Here is a 7728-nt window from a genome sequence, read left to right as displayed (position 1 = left end):
CGATAAGACAAAACTTCGAAAGGTAAAGATTCAATTCATCACAACAAGAGTATAGAGGGGAGAAACATCATATGATCCAACTATATTAACAAAGCCCATGATATAGATCACGAGAGAGAGAGAGATTAAACACATAGCTACTGGTACAAACCCTTAGCCCCGAGGGTGGACTACTCCCTCCTCATCGTGGTGGCCGCCGGGATGATGAAGATGGCCACCGGAGATGATTCCCCCCTCCGGCAGGGTTTCGGAACGGGTCTAGATTGGTTTTCGGTGGCTACAAAGCCTTGCGGCGGCGGAACTTTTGATCTAGGTTAACCCCGAGGGGTTTCGGAATATTTGGGAATTTATAGTGCAAAGAAGGGGTACGGTATACTACCGGGGTGGGCACAACCCACCTGGGCGCGCCAGGGGGCCTTGGCGCACCCTTGTAGGTTGTGCCCCCCTCGGGGCACCCCCCAGGTGCTGCTCTAGCCCATCGGGAGTATTCTGGTCCATAAAAAATCCACAAAAGTTTCGCGGTGTTTGGCCTCCGTTTAATATTGATTTTCTGCGATGTAAAAACAAGCAAGACACAATAACTTGCACTGGGCACTAGGTCAATAGGTTAGTCCAAAAAAAATATAAAGTTGCTATAAAATGATTATAAAACATCCAAGAATGATAATATATTGGCATGAATAGTTCACAAATTATAGATACGTTGGAGATGTATCATAGACATGACCGAGACACCTCTCCGGTCAATAACCAATAGCGGAACCTGGATGCTCATATTGGTTCCTACATATTCTACAAAGATCTTTATCGGTGAAATTGTAATGACAACATACGTGTTGGGGAACGTAGCATGCAATTTCAAAAAGAATCCTACGATCACGCAAGATCTATCTAGGAGATGCATAGCAACGAGACGGGGAGAGTGTTTCCACGTACCCTCGTAGACCGAAAGCGGAAGCGTTAGGTTAACGCGGTTGATGTAGTCAAACGTCTTCGCGATCCAACCAATCCAAGCACCAAACTTACGACACCTCCATGTTCAGCACACGTTCAGCTCGATGACGTCCCTCGAGCTCTTGATCCAGTAGAGGGTCTAGGGAGAGTTTCGACAGCACGATGGAGTGGTGACAGTGATGGTGATGTGATCCGCGCAGGGCTTCATCTAAGCACTACGATGCTATGACCGGAGAAGTAAACTGTGGAGTGGGGCACTGCACACGGCTAAGGGATTTCCTGATGTGCTTTGGGTCGCCCTGCCCCCATATATAAAGGAGGAGGGGAGGAGGCCGGCCACAAGGGGCGCGCCAAGGAGATTTGAGTCCTACTAGGACTCCAGTCCTAGTAGGATTCGCCCCCCTTTTTTCCTTCTAACGGAGGGGGGAAAGGGGAAGGAGAGGGAGTAGGAGAAGGAAAGGGGGGTGGCGCCCCCTTCCCTAAACCAATTCGGCCTCCTCCCTTGTGGGGGGCGCACCAGCCCATTGTGGGCTGGTTAGCCTCCCGCCTATGGCCCATATGGCCCATATCTTGCACCGGGGGTTCCGGTAAGCCCTCTAGTACTTCGGTATGTACCCGATACACTCCGGAACCCTTCCGGTGTCCGAATACTACCTTCCAATATATCAATCTTTACCTCCCGACCATTTTGAGACTCCTCGTCATGTCCGTGATCTCATACGGAACTCCGAACAAACTTCAGTCACCAAAACACATAATTCATAAATACAAATTGTCATCGAACGTTAAGCGTGCGGACCCTACGGGTTCGAGAACTATGTAGACATGACCAAGACACCTCTCCGGTCAGTAACCAATAGTGGAACCTGGATGCTCATATTGGTTCCCACATATTCTACGAATATCTTTATCAGTCAAACCATTATGACAACATACGTTATTCCCTTTGTCATCGGTATGTTACTTGCCCGAGATTCGATCGTCGGTATCTCCATACCTAGTTCAATCTCGTTACCATCAAGTCTCTTTACTCGTTCTATAATGCATCATCCCGCAACTAACTCATTAGTCACATTGCTTGCAAGGATTATTATGATGTGCATTACCGAGAGGGCCCAGAGATACCTCTCCGATACTCGGAGTGACAAGTCCTAATCTCGATCTATGCCAACCCAACAAACACCTTCGAAGATGCCTGTAGAGCACACCCAGTTACGTTGTGTCGTTTGATAGCACACAAGGTGTTCCTCCGGTATTTGGGAGTTGCATAATCTCGTAGTCAAAGGAATATGTATAAGTCATGAAGAAAGCAATAGCAATAAAACTTAACGGTCATTATGCTAAGCTAACAGATGGATCTTGTCCATCACATCATTCTCCTAATGATGTGATCCTGTTCATCAAATGACAACACATGTCTATGGTTAAGAAACTTAACCATCTTTGATTAACGACCTAGTCTAATAGATGCTTACTAGGGACACTGTGTTTTGTTTATGTATCCACACATGTATCAAGTTTCGGGTTAATACAATTCTAGCATGAATAATAAATATTTATCATAATATAAGGAAATATAAATAACAACTTTATTATTTCCTCTAGGGCGTATTTCCTTCAGCCTCCCACTTGCACCAGAGTCAATAATCTAGTTCACATCGCCATGTGATTTAACAACAATAGTTCACATCACCATGTGACCAACACCCAAAGGGTTTACTAGAGTCAATAATCTAGTTCACATCGCCATGTGTGATTAACACCCAAAGAGTACTAAGGTGTGATCATGTTTTGCTTGTGAGAGAAGTTTAGTCTACAGGTCTGCCACATTCAGATCCGTATATATTTTGAAAATTTGTATGTCTACAATGCTCTGCATGGAGCTACTCTAGATAATTGCTCGCACTTTTAATATGTATCTAGATTGAGACTCAGAGTCATCCAGATTAGTGTTAAATCTTGCATTGACGTAACTCTTTACGATGAACTCTTTATCACCTCCATAACCGAGAAATATTTTCTTAGTCCTCTAAGGATAATTTTGACCACTGTCCAGTCACTAGTACAATGTGGTGATATACAAACAGTTTTTAACCCCTTTCCATGACGGCATTTGGAACCGTTGCCTAGTGAGTGTGGGCGATAGGGGGGTCCTTCCCACATGACCCAGAAACCGTCGGGGATATGCCCTCCTGGCACACACACACACTCGGCAAAATAAGGTCGTGTGTGACTGGCGAGCTAAAAAAATACAATTATACAGGCGAAATTTTTTCCGGTCGCAAGTACATCCCACACAGTCAGTCCCCGCTAAACGCTTTCGTTCGTATGTACATCCCACACAGTTGCTCCAAGGAAAACGTTTCCATTCACATGTACATCACACACAATTTTCCCATTAAATCGTTTGCCTTATTGAATGTATCACACACGGTCCGTAGAAGAAACTGTGTGGCAAAGGCTGTCCATCACCCACAGTTTTTATGTGGTAAACCTTTGTGCAAGGTGGCCTAACGCAAACAGTTTTTAAGAGAAAGTCATGTGTGATTGTTCATTGATCCAACACGGTTTATTCCTAGAAACTGTGTGCGTTTCCTGAGGTCATCGCCCACAGTATTTTTTCAATAACCATTTGCAATAGCAAAACCCAATTAGCAGGCTAATTCTCCATTAGCAGGCTAATTTCCCTATTATTAATAATCTATTTATTAATCTAATTGACATTCATATTAAGCACATAATATATTTCATTTCCATATTAAGGAAGCAGAATTTCATAATTGAAATACATTAGAGTAGAACATGATATAGCTTCAGCACTCAGCTACCCCATTACACAACTGCACCAACACCAAGTTTCACATGAAACATGTAGAACCTTTTGAAATTAGCATCATAGACGGTATATAGACAGATGCATCTCATCTGGAAAACTGCTGAAGCGGAAGGCGAATATTGAGCATTCATTCATGTTGAAGGTCCTTGCAACTTTAGGCCAGTGCTTGTGGATGATTGACCGTTCATCCTTCGTCATCTTCAGGAACACTTCAATATTGAACTGTGGGTGTTGTATGAAATCCTTCCTCGCCTCCTGACCATAGTGGTGGTTTGGGAGGTAATCATCAGTGAACTGCTTTGGAAAGGCCTGACAACAAGGATGTGCATAAATATCTTCTCTATATTGGAAATGGGGCAAAGGAATAAAAAAGGCAAGGTATAATAGTTAGTACCATCCTTTAGTGAACTGATGTCTTCTTCATTGTGCAGACAAATATCTTGTTGTTTTTTGTCGCTAATTTCTTTATCCTAACAATCTTTTTGAGTTTCTTGACTTGACTGATTTCCATGGACAACTCATTTTCCCATATGCAAAAAGGGTCGAACAATGGGTCAAAACCTCTGATAGCACAACCTACATGTGCAAGACCAAATTGTTAAAAACTTAAATATTAGAATGGTTCCTGCAATTGCACAATAATGTACTATTAGACAACAGACCATGCATGTTCTAACCTCAATTGTAAACCTCAGTGCTTCCCATTGTTTCCCTGCAACACATATAAGGTAGTTAGTCATCAGGTTAAGTAAGGGTTCGCATGCTATCAGTAAAATATGTTGATGAAAAATAAGCACATTGCAGATTCATCAGATTAATTCAAGCCACATGGAAAACTAACAAGTAATGAAAGTAACAAGGTGCAGCAAGGTGGCCCAATACTTTTTGTAGCAAAGGATAAGCCTGGACAAACTCTTATATAAAGGAAAATGCTCCCGAGGACAGATGGGAATTGTCGTCAAGCTAGTTTTCATCATGATCATATGATTCACGTTCGTTATTTTGCTAATTTGATATGTGGGTGGACCGGTGCTTGGGTACCGCCCTTACTTGGACAAGCATCCCACTTATGATTAACCCCTCTTGCAAGCATCCGCAACTACAAAAGAAGTATTAAGGTAAACCTAACCATAGCATGAAATGTATCCAAATTAGTCCCTTACGAAGCAACGCATAAACTAGGGTTTAAGCTTCTGTCACTCTAGCAACCCATCATATACTTATTACTTCCCAATCACTATTGCATGATGCTACTAACACAACACTACGATCAGAGACCCTTCGAGAAACTGTGTGCGATGCAATAATCGCAATCGGTGCTGTATGAAAACCGTCAGAAATGTATAAAACGTTTGCGATGATGGATGCATCAAACATGGTTCAGGTTTTAGTTGTGCATGCGATGAAGTGCATCCGGTTCAGTTCAATTAACTGTTTTTGATGAGGAGGAACAAAAGAAACGAGCAGCCAAATGAAGGCGTCTGCGATATACAGCATACGGTTCTGGGATGAACTGTGTGTGATTAGGCAACACAAAAGAAATGGTCAGCCCGATCAAGGTGTGTGCGATGTACAACATACGGTTCACTTGGATGAGCTGTTTGTGATTAGGCAAGAGAACATAAACGGTTCAATATAACAAGATGTGTGTGATACGCGGCAAACAGGTCTGTAATCAGAAATGTGTGCAAAGACCGATAATAACGCACACGATTGCTTCTAATAAGACGTGTGTGATATGCTTTGTCTACACAACATCTATTGGCCATTGTGGATCTCATTCCTATCATGAAGGATGTGAAGAGGCATTCCTATCAGCAAGGACTACCTGTTCCACCAGTAGCTCATGTAAGAAAACTATCAAGTTAAGTGTGCTCAGGCTGGAGCAGCCATCGGATGGGTGACTGGATGGGAAGTTGTGTCGATGTAAAATTAGGTGATGGGATGGGTCATTTCGGTCAAATGCCGAAATGCCCCATTCCCTCAGCTAATTTAACCTCGAGGTCCTTGTTTTTTTTATTTTTTTTATTTTTTAACACATGTTAAAGAAGGTCTACCGCATTACTTTTTGTTAATGTGCGATACATGACATACAGTTGATCCATCCGACCTATTTGTGATGGAATAGGCCATGTGTGTTGTGGGTAAACGCTTGCTAGTATTCAACCGTTTGGGATTGATGTGTTCCCTAGTGTGGTCCGTGTTCATCTGATCATCATCTACTTGTTGTGCTAGCTCGCTGCTAAGTTTCCATTAATTGATGGCGTTTTATGAACACACCACCTTTTCCCGCCATTTCCTCACCTGTTTCCCGCCACCCTGCTATATTGCGCATAAGGGGGCCGTGACGCACGGAGGCAACAAGCACAGCCTGTAGCACATCCACCTTTTCCAAGCATGCCAACCCACCAAAGCACCGCCTCTGCCATCAACCTCATCGATGAGGAAAACGAGCAGGCGCCACGGCCCGTTGAGGCTGAGGCGCTCCCCGGCAACGCGATGGGCGACGCTGTGATGCGCGTCATCGCCAGGGTTGAGCAGACCATTGGCGCATGGTGCTTGTGCGCCACGGATGAAGATAGGCATGTCAGTGCCGACAGGCTGCAGCTCGCCGCACAACATGATCGATGGCACGTGATATGTTTCCATCGTATCTACTTTTCTAAACACTTTTGCCCTTGTTTTGGACTCTAACTTGCATGATTTGAATGGAACTAACCGAGACTGACGCTGTTTTCAGCAGAGTTGCCATGGTGTTACTTTTGTGCAGAAATAAAAGTTCTCGGAATGACCGGAAAACAAACGGGGAATTATTTTGGAATATATAAAAAATACTAGAAGAAAGATCCATGTCAGGGGCCCACACCCTGTCCACGAGGGTGGGGGGCGCACCCTACCCCCTGGGCGCGCCCCTTGCCTCGTGGGCCCCCTGATGCTCCACCGACCTCAACCTTGACTCCATATCTTCACTTTCGGGGAGAAAAAATCAGGGAGAAGGATTCATCGCGTTTTACGATATGGAGCCGCCGCCAAGCCCTAAACTCTCTCGGGAGGGCTGATCTGGAGTCCGTTCGGGGCTCCGGAGAGGGGAATCCGTCGCCATCGTCATCATCAACCTTCCTCCATCACCAATTTCATGATGCTCACCACCGTGCGTGAGTAATTCCATCGTAGGCTTGCTGGACGGTGATGGGTTGGATGAGATTTATCATGTAATCGAGTTAGTTTTGTTAGGGTTTGATCCCTAGTATCCACTATGTTCTGAGATTGATGTTGCTATGCTTAATGCTTGTCACTAGGGCCCGAGTGCCATGATTTCAGATCTGAACCTATTATGTTTTCATCAATATATGAGAGTTCTTGATCCTATCTTGCAAGTCTATAGTCACCTATTATGTGTTATGATCCGTTAACCCTGAAGTGACAATAATTGGGATACTTACCAGTGATGACCGTAGTTTGAGGTGTTCATGTATTCACTATGTGTTAATGCTTTGGTCTGATACTCTATTAAAAGGAGGCCTTAATATCCCTTAGTTTCCAATAGGACCCCGCTGCCACGGGAGGGTAGGACAAAAGATGTCATGCGAGTTATTTTCCATAAGCACGTGTGACTATATTCGGAATACATGCCTACATTACACTGATGAACTGGAGCTAGTTCTGTGTCACCCTAGGTTATGACTGTTACACGATCGATCGCATCCGACAGTCTCCATCACCGATCCAATGCCTATGAGCTTTTCCGTATATTGCTCCTCGCTTATTTAATTTTCTGCTGATACTGTTACAATCACTACAAAACCCCAAAATATTACTTTTGCTACCATTACCTTTTGCCACCGTTACCACTACTATCATATTACTTTGCTACTAAACACTTTGCTGCAGATATCAAGTTTCCAGGTGTGGTTGAATTGACAACTCAGCTGCTAATA

The sequence above is a fragment of the Triticum aestivum genome, chromosome 6A, assembly GCF_018294505.1.
Source record: "Triticum aestivum cultivar Chinese Spring chromosome 6A, IWGSC CS RefSeq v2.1, whole genome shotgun sequence".
NCBI classification, from domain to species: Eukaryota; Viridiplantae; Streptophyta; class Magnoliopsida; order Poales; family Poaceae; genus Triticum; species Triticum aestivum.
This window is presented reverse-complemented; position numbering follows the sequence as displayed.